This window comes from Sapajus apella, unplaced genomic scaffold (assembly GCF_009761245.1).
Source record: "Sapajus apella isolate SASKATOON/1434 unplaced genomic scaffold, GSC_monkey_1.0 scaffold9, whole genome shotgun sequence".
Taxonomy (NCBI): Eukaryota; Metazoa; Chordata; class Mammalia; order Primates; family Cebidae; genus Sapajus; species Sapajus apella.
Window position 1 is genome coordinate 39,251,275 of NW_022436949.1, and position 16,698 is coordinate 39,267,972.

The 16,698-nt window shown below is 36.9% G+C and overlaps 1 protein-coding gene across 1 annotated transcript in view; it reads left to right on the forward strand.

The window, feature by feature from the left end:
- GPC6 (glypican 6) overlaps positions 1 to 16,698 on the forward strand; it is a 1,186,177-nt gene that overhangs the window by 206,300 nt on the left and 963,179 nt on the right. The window lies entirely within an intron of this gene.

The window sequence follows — 16,698 nt, forward strand, 5'->3', positions numbered from 1 at the left end:
CACTTTCACAGATGGAACAAGGGTCGGGTAATTGAGGTAATTACCTTTGGGGCAAAATTCAAAAAGTAATCTAAATAAATTTTCAGACATTAAGATTATACTTTAATGCAATATTTTAAAATGAAAAGTGATGCAAAAGTCCATTTTAAAAATTTTAAGTAGACACAAGATCAGTATTTTTTATTTTACTTTTTGGCTCAGCTTTTACTGTGGCTTGACTGGATACCAGCCACTTTAGCAACATTGAAATAATCTGATACACCGATTCCCACTTCCACCTTCTTGGTTGAATGATCAATTCCAAAAGCACTTCAAATGAAATCTATGTAAAGACTTCTTATTAATTGTAAAAACATAAGGAAAGAAATATGTTTGAATGTATGAGTTCAGTTTATACCAATCACAACCTGAGCAGATCTCTGTGAGCCGGGAACTGGCATCAGGATGAAGAAGATGAAAATGAGAGAAAAGGATCAAAAGATTAAACCAGTTTCACCAAATAATCAATTCCAGGACACTACCAGCGGTCAAATCCCAGAGTCAATGATTTTCAAAGCTGAAAATCAGTCCTGGAGTCAAAGCCAAGTCGAAAAAGTGTAAGGATCACCACGCTCCAGTAATCTCAGAAGAGAGTTTGTTGTGAAACCAGCATTGCTGGGCTTCCTTTCTAGTGACTGATCTTGTCAATTCCTAAATTAAAAACTGCAAACCTCTCGCCATTTCCTATGGCATAAATTCCAAACTTCACACAATATGGCTTTAATGTATCTCATCTCTCTCCCAACTCCACTTTCACAGAGCACTTTACAAGGCAGATGTCACAAATACAAACAGCTGTGGCAGCTGCCACAACACCTTCCCTACCCACTCCCTTAGGCACAGGTGCCCTGCAGCCCACTGCTTTATTTCCTTCTTTGATTTCTCCTCCTGGAGAATGACTGCTCCAAAGCAAGATTTAATTGAATGTCATCTCCTCTTTGAAGCCTTTACCACCTCTCCCAGGTTGGGCTAAAAAGAGAAACTTCTTCCTCACTTAGAATCCAGCGTACTGATATATAATTTTATGTTTACATGTCTATTTCCTAAAAGACTGTTATTTCTTGTATTTGTTACTTAGAAGCATTGGTAGCACTGATGAAAATTATTGTATCAGAAACAGTTTAGATACTTCCTATAGCCTCCATAGCATAGGAAATGTGAAAAGTTTTTCAATGTGATGTTTCACTTGCCCTCAATAAATTTCCTGTTATCACACTGTCATTTCATGCCATAATATTGCATATCCTCTTCATCTTATTTAGGAATGAACCAAGGCTTAGGGAGCCTTCAACCTTGCCTGAAGTTACATTCATCTTTAAAATTCCAGACCCTAGCACAGTAATAGCCTTATAAGCAGACACAACAGTTCATTCATTGCAAAATGAGTGCATGATGATTGTGATCAGACGGAACAAGTGGAAACCCAGATCATTTTTGCATTCCACATATATATAGATACCTACACATGCAGACTTGTAGACTTAGTTTACTTTTGGAAAAGTTTATGCAATCAGTATTCCTTGAGAATAAAGCTTTTAGACACATGCAATGTATTTTCTTTTGCAAAATAATTATTCACACCATGATAACCGGTAGTTATTAGTCTACTGAAATTCAATGAATTTGAGTTCAGCAAACTAAATTAGCTATACTCTAGGTTTGAACCTCGCACCATCCGAATTTTTGGATATTCTGCCAAATTTATTAAATTGAGGCCCCAATACAATTTTTTTAGGTCAAGATTTTGCTTCCATTATCTTGATCAGGAAAAAAAGAATGAATTTAACAATGAAATTAGAAGCAGTTCTGCTGAGGATGTATGTATAATATAATAACACATTTCACCCATTCAGTGAGACTTTGCGAACTAGTATAAGGTAATATTATGGAGAAAAATGGTCTTGCTTATTTCATTTTCTATGAAATAAGCAGGTATTAAAGTGTGGACACATTACAGAGAGAATGTTACCTACCGGGGAGCATCAAACAAACAGCAATCCACCTCCTGCTGTTACAGTTTATCCAACGAGCTCAGACATCAGCTTTTCTTTCCATTTCTCAGAGATGAAAATCTATATTCTCTCCATTATAGTATCATCTGTTGAAAATGTTCACTGCCTGGAGATTAAAAACTTCTCTACTCTGGAGGTGGATTTTTATTTTATATCCTGGCCTTAGAGACAAATAGAGGAAAACTCTCAATGTGTAATGATTATTACCTGGAGTGCTGTACCTACTACTTAAATTCTTAAATATGATCTGCATTAGCGTGTCTGAGATTCATAGGGATATTAGATCATCTCTTTCCAGCTTTATTCTCTAGTGTTCTTCTGAGATGCCCAAGGTATCTTATGGGGAGAGGAATGTCATCAGGTGTTTTTCTGGCATAAACCCTCTTTGCCCCTATACCTCATACAGTTTTTTATCATAAGCTTCTGTGAAATATTGGTTTGAATAAATAAATGTAAATGCTAATGAGAAAAATATTCACCCATTTTGGAAATCACACATTGAATCTCAACTGATTTTCAGATAAGAAAACGGAAGCCTAAGAAATCACACTATTGGTTGCTGGTGGCATCAGAACTAGCCTTTATGTTACAGCATCCCTTGGTCTTAGAGTTCCTGTCTACTACCTGCATCCCAGAGTTCTTCAGTAAACCAAACCACCTTTTATACAGTGGTTTGTACAAACTCTTAATTAAAAGCTGAATTGATTGCAATCTCAGGTGTTGACATTATACAGATAAAAGAGGGGAGCCAAGTGTTTGTTAAATGACCTGAATGTTTTAATCCTGCCAATGAACAAGCTGAACACTCTCCTTAAGTTAATTCCTGTTACTTTAATAGGCTGCAATCGTCCTACACATTTCTCTAAACTTTCTGAACTCCATTTCTTAGATCTTTCTTAAAAGAAAAAAAATCCCTCCTTAATGAGATTTGTATTTATTTGTCTACTCCATCAGTTTCATCACCACTCCAGGCTATGAAGGTTATTTCTACTCAAGTAAAGTGAAAACTTGGCATTAGTACCTGTATTAGTGATGAGGACCACAGGTGAGAGATAAGGTGCTGTCTGGGAGGCTTATTAGCTGTTAGTCCAGTCAGTGAGGCAAACATTTCAGCTTGTGATTACTTTTCCTAAGTCCTGATAATTGCCTCTGTCTTTCCCTTTGTTCCCCATGTCTAGACACACTGCCAATCCACAACCTGTTGAGTAAACTAGGCAGCTGATTCAAACACTTGTTATTCTGTAGAATATTATCATAGTAGCCTCTAGGCACTCTGAAATGAGAGTCTCAATAGCTGTATTGGTAACTGATATAAGAAAAAGGACAAGCGACAACCTTTTGGTTGAATTCACAATTTCTTTTTTCTTCTGGTCGCCATTATAGTATAAGGTTGTGTTGGGTAGGTGATACATATATTGTAGACTTAGGGACAGGATGTCCTTCATGCTCAGATGCCCTAACCAACATTAAACAAATGACAAGAACATCTGTGAGCCAGGATTGTGTGTCCTTGGGAATTCAAGGTTACCTATGGAAACAGTTGCCTGAGAGTCCACATTATCCTCAGGCTTAGGATTTGATCAACACATGAAAACTCCAGGGTTGCTTTTTCTTCCTAGCAATACTGTTGCTTGCTTGCCAATAAATACTCTTTACTCCAGTGTGCCCTGAGCAAAGGCTGCAGACAAGGATGCTGTGACAATTTTACTCTAGTATTTAAACTATATGGGAGAGAATTCTTTTTGGGAAGGAAAATATTTGTGGAAGAAAAATAAATGCCAAAAGAATTTGGTAGAATCCATTGATTGACAAAATAGTAACTGATAATTTTTAGTCACATCATGCAAATAAAATGATATATATTTTTAAGTCTTGAGAATGCTTTTACTTAACAGAAACCAAAAAGCAGTATGTGAAATGTATTATTAAGAATAGAGTTCATTTTTATCTTTTCAAGTATTATACTTTGTAGCACCAGCATATTAGTTTTGAAAGTGCAAATTGAGAGACAAGAATTTAGGAAATTACTTATGTGGGTTGTGAAGGTGTCATTTTGACATTTGTAGGGTTAACTATGTGAGCCATGCCCGAAGGAAAAGAGAAAACGACTTGGTAAGCTCCGTTAGTAGAAAGCAGTAAGTGGGAAGAGATGACATAGATGATGGCAAGATGGATAGAGAGATAAGGCAGATTGAACAACTTGTAGAATAGACCCACTGCATCTGAGTCTGAGGATCTGGTGTCAATAGCAGGAAGCACTGGCAGCCATACTGAGCACAACATTTACTTGGCAGAATGTACCAATAGTAACAGCAAACATTTCTTTGGCTCCTTAAAAATCCTGCTTAATTGCTCTTATGGCCCAAGAAAATCCTGCAAAGTACTCCTTTAAATGCTTATACAATTTTATGTGTATAGAGGAGAGCTGTATCGTCATCAAGCTATTCTACATGTGAAACTAAGGAAGAAATAGTTTATTCCTCCATGAAATGATATTGACAGGAAGCAATTTTAAACTGTTCAACAAGTTTTACAATTCAGCTGATAACTCTCAGACTGGTTAAAATGAATGCAAATGTTAGAAGGCTGGCAGTGAGAAAATTAAGCCTGGATGTACCATCAGACCTTTGTATCAAAAAATTCTACTATTAGGTGTTTGGAGAACAGTATGATTTATTTAGTTTTTTGTAAAATAAGAAATAACAATCTTTGCCTTTGCAATATATTGAATCCAGGAAACTCTGTTGATACTTTCTCAAGCAAACAATGTTTTGACTATTGTGATCTGGAAGTTGGTATTTTTAATGTCAAACTAAACACTTTTGTAATTACATTAACTTAACATTTCTTATGAAGTTTTTATGTTGACCTGTGAGCAAATCCTGTGTAATTTATGGTTTATATCCTTAAGGAATTCATGTCTATTTTAAGCTGAGTAGGAAGGAAACATTTATGAGAAAGGACACATTTACTTAGAAAATGTGGGAGAGCCCGGGCGTGGTAGCTCACACCTGTAATCCCAGCACCTTGGGAGGCCAAGGTGGACAGATCATGAGATCAGGAGTTCGAGACCAGCCTGACCAACATGGTGAAGCCTCATCTCTACTAAAGATACTAAAAATTAGCCAGGCGTGGTGGCAGACACCTGTAATCCCAGCTACTCAGGAGGCTAAGGCAGGAGAATCACTTGAACCCAGGAGGTGGAGGTTGTAGTGAGCCGAGATTATACCATTGCACTCCAGCTTAGGTGACAGGGTGAGACTTGTCTCATAAAAAAAAGAAAAAAAAAATGGGGAAATATGAAGGTTAGCCATATGATGTCTCCATAAAGTCTTTGTGTACTTTGAAACTTAAATAATTAAGGTGATAAATATAAAAAATACATAGCAGGTAATTCTTTAATATTGAAGGCAAGCGACCTTATGTAATATTTCAGGTATGTGATGAGTGAAAGGTAAGTGAAAATTAACTAAATTCCTACCAGCCAGGAGAGAAATGTCTAGCTTAATTTTTTAAAAAGCACTTAAAATTTGTTTATATTACATTCAAAACACACACATCCTTAAAGTCTTAAAACCTTACACATGGCTTATGAAAGCCATCTCTATAGAATTATCTGAGAAAAATATGTATATGCTATGAGTCTCGATATTAGGAATTTTGAATGAAAGATGAGACAAACTTGGCATGGGGAAAAAGATGGACAATGTTGGCTTTGGAAATAATTCTGAGCAATTTTGTTAAACTATTTGTATATTATATAAACTATATATTTTATTAAACTATATATATTAAAACTTGTTTTTCTTAAACGGATAATGCTGTTTCCTAAAGTCAGTTTAATCAATTACTGTTTGCAAAAGTCAGTTTAATGAATTATGGGAGTCCTGCGTTCTTTTATCTGAAATGTGTCCCTAGAAGTTTACTTAAAAGCTATAATCTACATATGTCACCAGTTTCTGCTATCAATTACAGCATTCTTGGGTGAGATATATAATCTAACTGACTCAAAATGGGACAGAAGTTTTGTTTTTCCTAATGTAATTTAACTAATAATTATTGAGCACGCCCTACCAAGCTGTAATAAAGACAAAGGCAGCGAGTTAACATGTAAGCATTGCCTTTGCAAAGTTCAGATTCTGCCCTGTGACCCTGAGGACTAGGTGGTGGGCAAGAGCGATGAACAGATCCATAAATGACTCTTATCTCCAGCCAACTCTTTGGTGAGAGGCATAATAAATGTGTAAGTGAAATGTATTGGCAGCATGGCAAACCAAGCATCAGGATCCCATCAGCTGTTAAGAGGTGGTGATATTTGAGCTGAGCCACGAAGGGTGCAGATGGTGACAAAGAATGAGCAAGAACCAGTCACACAAATAAATGAGGGGGAGTCTGGTGGTTTTGTGTAATGTATAAAAACAAAATGTCTTCAAAGATGTGGTCTTTCTGAAACATTTTAACATGTGCTTCCAGAGAGTGAAACTCTGAGAACTTGTAGTTTAAAGCACAATGGCATTACTAATGCCCCAAAATAGCTTCCTTGCTAAAAGATGTATTGATTTACTACTTAGCAGAAAAGAGCAGTAAATAAAAACAAAGCACAGCTTGCCTATATTTTTTGAAGACAAGTGAGGTAGAAAATTAAAGATATTTATCTTCATTATTCTCTTTTTAAATTTTTTGTTAACTAATTAGCAACCCAAAGAGAGTGATAAAGTATTTGTCAAAATTCTGAGGGTGAAGACAGCAAAGACAAAGAGATCTTGGTGGAGATTTTGGTGTAAGAGAGAGAGAAAGAGAGAGAGAGAGAGAGAAAAGAGAAAGAGAAGGCAGGATAAAAGAAAGTAAGAAAGGAAGGAGGGAGTAGGGAGAAAGGAAAGAAGGGGGAAAGACTCTCAGAGCTTATATTTGGAAATTGTCCTTTTGTTCACTTAGAAAAATGTTTGTGTTTCTAAAAACTGCTATACTGACAGTCATAAGAAGTGTATCTAGATTTAATGAAAGCTGTGTAAGCTATCAGTGTGGCATTAAAATTCAGGTAATTTTTGAATAGTGAAGAGTGTATTTGAAATTGTGATGTACCATGAAAAATGGGATGATACTGAAACCTTGCAGTCTGTGAAATCTGGTCTGATGAGATTTATAATAAATATTGCTATGAATTAAACCTGCTGGGGGCCCAGTGAGGGGATACAGCAAAGCTATGTGGAGGTTTTTAGCCAGCCTGCCTTTGTTAGTGTGGGACTTCCACTGTTATCGCACTGCGGCCAAATCTGTTCTGGTGGCTCAAATGAAATGGTTTAAATTACATGTAAATAAATGTGGAAGGAGGTAGTGGGAAAGACCGTGGCCTTTGGAATTAGACAAACTTGGTTTTGAAAGTTAACCAATTTACCTGTCTTTCCTGAGCCCCAGGATTATTATAAAATCTTAAGTAAATATGGTACACAGTGTGCTGATGATTGATAAGTGTGGAACTTCAAGTTCAGATAAAATTTTATTTAGCTTTAAGTAAAATAAAAAATGGAGATGCTATAAAATAATAACATTGAATAAAGTGAGAAAGAATGAGAAAGGGGGAGACACAGAGAGTCAAGAGAGATTTTCCAGGGGCCGCTGGGCTATGGTGGGTTTTCCAGGGGTTGGTGGAGGAAGAACATCATCATAACATAGTCTTTGCCTTACCAATACATAGCAGATATGGGACATGAATTTTTACTGAACAATATGTGATTTAATGTTGACCTGAGGGCAAGGATGCTGAGAAAGTTGCCACTCGGGATCCAAACTGATGCAGCGATTTCACACTATGTACAATGACAGAAGTTGAGTCGGTTCCTAGCTCTGTGTCCTTGGGGTAGCTCCTTTGCCTAAGTTTCCCCATCTATAAAATAGAATAATATGTACTATAGGAAGTTACAGATTAAATAAAGCGGTCCAAAGCATATTCCTCTTCTTTTCTGCTTGATACTGCTGTCTGGAATCCAAGGACTGCTTTAGCTTTCAAAGTGGGATCACAGTGTGATGTTGATGGTAGCTTCACCTCTGCCCATACAGCTGTTCTCACAGAGTCATGGCCCACACACGTAATGACACAGAACATATCAGTAGAGTGCCACAGTCTTATATTGTTTTGGTTCAGCTGCTGCATAGCACAGCCTGTTGTCTGGTATTATGCCTGGAGCCTCTGGATCTTCCCAGAAGAATATTACTTTGAGAGAACCCAGATGATAACACATGCAAAAGAACCTGGCATATTTTTGATGGAGCGAGTGTATAATTGGGCAGAGAAAACATTGTCTGCCCTCAGTTATATGGTGGGGACAGTGAGGAGTAGCCCAATCTGTTGAGCTCAGACAGATAAAACAATCTTTTAGATATACTAAGGGTAAACAAATTAGCAAGAATGGATTGTAAGCCATGAGCAGTTGGGAAGAGTGAATCTGCACAGGATTCCTTATTTAGCTTGATCCTCTTAATATCTGTTCTGTGTGGTGGTAAGTTACTGGCATATAATCTGTCTGTGTCCTAAGTCTGTGCAGTTTGAGGCTATAGATAACACAGTTTATCCCCAAATCTGATTTCATTGGTAAGTTTAATGGCCAAAATTAGTACCTTCCATTAGAAATCGTTAATATAAAAGTATTGTTTAGGCCAGGCATGGTGGCTCACACCTGTAATTCCAGCACTTTGGGAGGCCGAAGCGGGCAGATCACAAAGTCAGGAAATCAAGATCAGCCTGGCCAACATAGTAAAACCCCATCTCTACTTAGTAATACAAAACATTAGCTGAGTGTGGTGGCACATGCCTGTAATCTCAGCTACTTGGGAGGCTGAGGCAGTGGAATCGCTTGAACCTGGGTGGCAGAGGTTACAGTGAGCCGAAATTTCTCCATTGCACTCCAGCTTGGTGATATAGCAAGACTCCATCTTAAAAAATATGTATTGTTTACAAATTAATGAGACATGTAAGATAATATTGGTTAATTTCTTTTTCTTTTTAAGTTTTGGAGACAGGGTCTTACTCTTTCACCCAGGCTGGAGTGCAGTGGTGCAGTCATAGCTCACTGCATCTTTGATCTCTTAAGCTTAAGTGATCCTCCTGACTCAGCCTCCCGAGTGGCTGGGACTACAGGCATGAGAGACCATGCCCAGCTTTTTTTTTTTTTTTTTTTTTTTTTGTAGTGACCGAGTCTTGTAGTGTTTCCCAGGCTGATCTCAAACTCCTGGTTTCAAGCAATCTTCCCATTTTCCCACCTCGGCCTCCCAACGGACTAGTACTACAGTTGTGAGCCACCATGCCTGGCCTTAGTTACTTGTTTATAAATTTTCTTCATATGTCACTTTACCGAATTTATGTTAATTTGTTTGCTTCATTTAGTTGGTTTATAAAAAGATACCACAATGGTAATTCTTATTATCGTCCCGAAAAGCAGAGAAATTTCCTTTTACTATCCAGAAAACCATCAACAAAAGAAAAGCAATTTCCTCTTTGAGAAACATGAGGCAAAGCTTTCAGCAATTCTTGATAATACAGTTTCCAGTCAAATCAGGAGCTTCTTAGTCCATGATAGTCTTCCAAGTTTCGTAATCTTGCAAGCCCAGTTGTGAGTGAAGGTAGGATTTGCAACAATTCGAAGTAAAGCTGTAGAGGCGAGGCAGATGCAAGGATCAAATATGGAAACTTCCAGCTGACCCGTTCTTGGATGACCAGATTTCATTGTTGGATTGCAGACACCAGCAGACTTTATAGAAAGATGGGTACAGAGTGAGGTATATGATGTATCCAGAATCTGAAGGTGTTGGCTCACTAATAACACCTACCGTTTGTGATCTCAGTGTGTCTGCAGCTGTCACAGAGAGAAATTCACCTCTTATGCTGGTCATAGTCTTGAAAGATCCTAGCCCATACATTCTACCATGATGTTCATAGTGCTGCTGAAGTAAATCCCCATGTTTGAGATCAACTGTAGTTATTTGCATAAATATAACCTAGAAGCTAGCGACTGACTATTGCAATTTTATATCAAAAATAGGATAAAGGCCCTAAGTTCCAGCGATCATGGAAACTTACTTGAAAGACAAGACACTCTGGAGCACATATGGAGAAAATAATGTCATTGTAACTGACATTGACATCATCTACATGCCAATTCTCAGTGGTAAAAGTGAAAAACAAGACTCTCCAATATATTTATAGCTGCATGGACAATAAATCAGGCATTTTCTTGTGCTATGTAATGCTCTTCCCAGACCACATTAAAAATATTGTGTACCATCCCAGCACCATATGATAGCATGATGGAACTCCAAACTGATACGTATTTGACTTTTTATAAGGATAGCTAAACGTTCTATCTGACAGACATGCTGGAGACAATGAGAGAGGAACTGTAATGGTACAGATAGTTTCTGAAGCTCCAAGGTACAAACAGAGGTTCCGAAAATCAGAGTCACACTTCTCCTTGCCCGTTTAATCACAAAAACACAGGTTTCCATTCCATTTGTACTTATGGAATGCTTTACTTATTTACTGTGTCCCAGGCAGTTTATAGCCATGAAAAAATGCACCCTTTGAAAGGGCTTGCTGCACACCTAATAGGGATGACAGACACATTTACAGATTAATGTTGCACTGCAACAGGTTATATTCCAGAATAGAACTGCACAAAACATATTAACGAGGTTCAAAATAGGGAGACTTACCATTCAGAATTCAGATGTGAAATATATTTATGTACAAGCATACCTCATTGTATTATGTTTCCCTTTATTGAGCTTCACAGACAATGCATTTTTTTTAAACAAATTGAAGGTTTGTGGCAACCCTGCATTGAACTGGTGTGTTGGTATCATTTTTTTTTCAACATAATATGATTACTTTGTGTCTCTGTGTCACATTTTGAGACTATTTCTAATATTTTAAGTTTATTATCATTATTTGTTTTGGTGATCATTGGTAAGTGATCTTTGAAGTTAATATTGTAATTGTCTTTGGGCACTATGAATCATATCCATATAAGACAGCAAACTTAATTGATAAATGTGTGTTATGATTGCTCCCCCAACTGTCCATTACCTCATCTCTGCCCCTCAGCTCGAGCCACCGTAATACCTGAGACAGAGCAATTTAAAAGTAGGCCAATTAATAACTCTGCAGTGGCTTCTCAGTGTTCAAGTGGAAAAGAAGAGTTATATGTTTTTCACTTTAAATCAAAAGCGATAAATGATTAAGCTCAGCGAAGAAGGCATGTTGAAAGCCAAGGCAGACCAAAAGCTAGACCTCTTATACCAAACAGCCAAGTTGTGAATGCAAAGGAAAACTTTTTGAAGGAAATTAAAAGTGCTACTCCAGTGAACACACACATGATAAGAAAGTGAAACAGCTTTATTGGTGATATGTAGAAGGTTTGAGTGGTCTGGATAGAAGATCAAACCAGTCACAACGTTTCCTTAAGCCAAAACTTAATCCACAGCAAGGCTCTAACTCTCTTCAATTCTATGAAGACTAAAATACGTAAGGGAGATGCACAAGAAAATTTTGAAGCTAGCAGAGGTTCATGTTATTGAAGGAAAGAAACCATCTCCATGACATCAAAGTTCAACGTGAAGCAGCAAGTGCTGATGAAGAAGCTGTAGCAAGTTATCCAGAAGATAGAGCTAATATAACTCTGATGAAAATGGCTACACTAAACAACAGATTTTCCATATAGATGAAGCAGATGTCTATTAGAGGAATATACCATGTAAGACTTTCATATTTACAGAGAAGATAATGCCTGGCTTCATAGCTTCAGAGGACAGGCTGACTCATATGTTAGGGGCTAATGCAGCTGGTAACTTTAAGTTGAGGCCAATGATCATTTACCATTCTGAAAATCCTTGGTCCATTAAGAGTTATGATAAATCCACTCTGTGTTCTATAAGTGGAACAACTGAACTTGGATAGACAGTGCACCTGTTTACAGCATAGTTTACTGAATATTTAACACCTATTCCTGAGACCTACTGCTCAGAAAAAAAAATATTATTTTCAAAGTATTACTGCTCATTGACAACACACCTGGTCACCCAGGAGCTCTGATGGAAATGTACTAGGAGATTCATGTTGTTTTCATTCCTGCTAACACGATAGTCATTCTGCAGCCCATAGATGGAGGAGTCATTTTGACTTTCAAATCTTATTATTTTACAAAAACATGTCATAAACCTATAGTTTCAGTAGATAGTGATTTCTATGATGCATCCGGGCAAAGTCAGTTGAAACGTTCTGGAAAGAATTAACCATTCTAGGTTCTGTTAAGAACATTAGTGATTTATGGGAGGAGTCAAATATCAATATTAAGAGGAATGTGGAAGAAGTTGATTCCAACCCTCATGGGTGACTTAGGTATTCAAGGCTTCAGTGGTGAAAGTTGCTGCATACGTGGTGTAAATAGCAAGAGACAAAGAAATAAAAGGGTAGTGTGAAGATGTGATTGAATTGCTGCAATCTCATGATAAAACTGGAACAAATGAGGAGTTGCTTCTTACAAATAAGGACAGACAACAGTTTCTTGAGCTGGTATCTACTTCTGTTGAGGATGGTATAAATATTGTTGACATGGCAATAAAAGATTTGCAATAGTACGTAAGTTAGTTGAGAAAGCAACAGCAGGGTCTGAGAGGATTGACTCCAATTGTGAAAGAAGTTCTACTGTGGGTACAATGCTATCAGATAACATCGCATGCTTACAGAGAACTCTTTAATGAAAGGAAGATTCAATTGATGTGACGTATTTTATTTTTGTCCCATTTTAAGAAATAGTCACAGCCACCTCAATGTCTAGCAACCACTTCTCTGATCCATCAGCAGCCATCAACATCGAAGCAAGACTCTCCACCAGCAAAAAGATTAATTACTCACTGAAAGCTGAGATGATCATTAACATTTTCTAGCAATAAAATATTTAAATTAAGATATGTACATTGTGTTTTAGACATAAGGCTATTGTACATTTAATGGAATACAGTATATTATAAACATATATGCATTGAGAAACCAAAAAATTTGTGTGACTCACTTTGTTGCAACATTCATTTTATTGCAATGGTCTGGAATGGAACCTGCAATATCTATCAGTTATGCCTTGATATGGATTGGCTGTGTCCCCACCCAAATCTCATTCTGAATTGTAGCTCCCACAATTCCCACATGTTGTGGGAGAGACCCAGTGGGAGGTAATTGAATCATGGGGGTGGGTCTTTGCTGTGCTGTTCTCAGGATAGTGAATAAGTCTCACAAGATTTGATAATTTTATAAAGGGAAGTTTCCCCGTGCAAGTTCTCTCTCTTGCTTGCCACCATGTACGACATCCCTTACTCTTCTGCCATGATTGTGAGTCCTCCCCAGCCTTGTGGAACTGTGAGTCAATTAAATCTCTTTCCTTTATAAATTAATCAGCCTCAGGAGAATCATTTGAACCTGAGATGTGGACATTTCAGTGAGCCAAGATTGCATCATTGCACTCTAGCCTGGGTGACAAGAGTGGAATTGCGTCTCAAAAGTAAACTAAAATAAAATACCAAGCCTTGGTTATGTCTTTATTAGCAGCATGAGAACTGACTAATACATGGCTGAATAAGGCTTTTCTACAGAATTCAGATATCTTTCTCTTATATACATCTTGCTTGTAACTTCTTGTCATCATTTCCTAGGTATGTGTCCTTGAAAATGTTATTTAACCTCTCTCAGCCTTAGTTTTATTCTCTGTAATATTATGATAATGACACAAAATAATTAATAGGTTTACTGTAAATGTTTAATGACTGAAAACTCCCAAACTGCTTAGTACAGTGTGTGACACAATCAATAATACCCGCATCTCACTTTATGAATATTACAGGGTAGTAGAACAAGTGTTGCATAGTCAATAAATGAGATAATACACAAGGAATCAAGGCTGTAATTTTGTGGCCATATAACATCTTGAGACCTGATAATCAAGGCCAAGAGTATTATATGAAAAGTTTTTCCATAATTAGCTTCTGATTGTCAGTCATCTTCACAGATGCTATTTCTTCAATCACTTGGATATTTTCATGATTTCTAGAACTCTCTGTCACAAGTTGGGCAATTACAGGTGAGAGTTTTGTTACTTCCCAAGTTTCTGCCACTTGGTCACTTGTGCAGAGATGCCTTAGTAGAGAAGCAGATGGCAGTGATGGTTTTCATCTATGGGTTTTATTTTGTTCGTTTTTCTTTATTGTATGGCTAATCAAATTTCACATTTTCCTTGCAGGAAAAGCTGAACCAAGTGCAATACAAGTAGGAAAGTAGAAACTATTTATTCCTCAATACCAAGTACCCAGGCATCTACTAGGAATTAGGAAGGGTATCAAAAAGGTCACCCACTTGGCTTGGGGGGCTTCCAGTTTGGCTGAAGAATGAAGTAGAGATCAGGGAGGCTTTTATTTTATTTTTTATTATTTTATTTTATTTTATTTTTTAAGACCAGGTCTCACTCTGTCACTCAGGCTTAAGTGTAATGGCATGATCACAGCTCACTGCAGCCTTGACAGGGAGGCAATTTTAAGGAAACCAATGAAGACAAGTTATGGGTATTGGACATAAACCTTTCTTCTGGGAAGAAAGAGTAAGAGGGTTGGAATCAATCCAGGACAGTTAGCTAGGGACATGATGGTTCTCTGCTGAATAGAACGATCTGGATTTTAAACAGGAAAGATGGGCATTTGAGAACAAATGGACATAATAAATAAGGACATGAATTCACTTTGACTTTAGAGACAGGAAGTAAAGGGTCTTTTCGAGCAAAGGGAAAGGTTAATGGGAGAGTCCTGATATCTGGCCTGAGAAGAGTACATTCAATCTGATCAGTGAAAAGGATTCACCAGAGGCTCCTAAGTAGAGGAAAGACATAATGAAAAGGAGTTTAGGAAGATTTTCTAGCAGCATTGTGCAGGTGGCATTGGAGCAAGAAAGACTCTAAGCAAGGAAGCCGGTGAAATTGCTACTGCAGCCTCCTGGTTTAAAGTGAGGGGATCCCCATACTAGGGTGATGCTGGTAGAAAGGAGAAAAGGGTCTGATTTGTCAAATTCTGTGTGTTTTGAAGATTACGTGTATACCGGAAATGAATGAATATTCCTCAGAATAACAATCTCTTTGCTATATACAATTTTATATCTCCCTTCTACCATCTCACATCCTCCAGAAACTATACAAATAAATTCTAAGGAAGCATGAGTTTTACAAGAGTAAATGTGTTCAGTTTTCTTCCACTAGGAGCTTGAGTCCATGTGTTTCAGTATCTTCCAAGATGGATATGCACAGTGAATTCTATGAATGTCTTTCATTTCTTATCCCCAAACATATTATAAACAAGCCAGCTATATACATTTTTCCTGGGAAGATATGACACATTAGGACAATCCTTGATTTAACAAAGTTTGAGCTTTTTTCTTTTTGGACGTTTATTTGCTTGCTAAATATATATATATATTTTTAAAATATATATATAATATATATATATATAAAATATATATATATATAATATATTATATATATATATATATATATTAATTATTGAAAAAAATCAGTGGGACCGTCTCATTTTTTTATCCCCTAACTATACCCATGGAGAAATTAGATACTAACTGATAATTTATAATATAACATTATACCAGGATTTCAGTTTTAGCTGCTAGCTCTCTTACATCCATGTGTGCTTATCTTTTGAAAATTGCTTTAAGAGTTTTATAGATCTTGTTTTATTTCTATGAAACAAATAGAAGTCTTTACATTAATATCCATATGTGCATAACTTGATGAACACTTTTGCTCCTTAGAGAACCTAACACCTATATGCAATCTTCTTCCAGTTCAGTTGTTTATCATTAGATAACTTGCCCATTTCCTTCCTTGCCTGTATGATTTAAAATGCAAATAATGGTAAAATATCAATTTTAATAATGTGAAACTGTTTCGGGATTTTTTCAGATGTTCAGAAACTCTAATGACATGAATCATATTCGATTTATAACTAGCCTCTAGGGACCAATTCTTATGAATAAAGTCTTTTGGTCTGATCTTTGCTATCATTAAAATATTTTGAGAAGCTAATTGGCCAAATGATAACAAAATAAGTAGCTAAATGAGGAGTCTGGCTAGGTACTGGATTGATTAGGTAATGAATTCTTATTGAGTCCATTTAAGCACATTTTGTCAAGCACCTGGTAGGTGCAAAGCACAATGCTTTTAATTGGGTGGCAAGAAGTGAATAACTTTTATGGAATATCTTTATGGAATACATAGCCATTGAGGAAACCAGGTATATTCACAACATATTTAATGTGGAAGTCAGACTTGGGAATACAACAATACATAGTTTAAAATGAGGGTGAAAATCTTCTGTGGTGGGATTGTAAAAGATCAAGGATATATTAGTCTGAGGCTATTGATTTCACAAACACTTGGTGTTTCTGTAAGGTTTCCAATAGAAGAGAGAAGGCACCTGGATGCCGTGGCTCATGCCTGTAATCCCAGCACTTTGGGAGGCTGAGGATCACAAGGTCAGGAGTTCAAGACCAGCCTGGCCATTACGGTGAAACCCTATCTCTACTAAAAAAAAAAAAAAAAAAAAAAAAAAA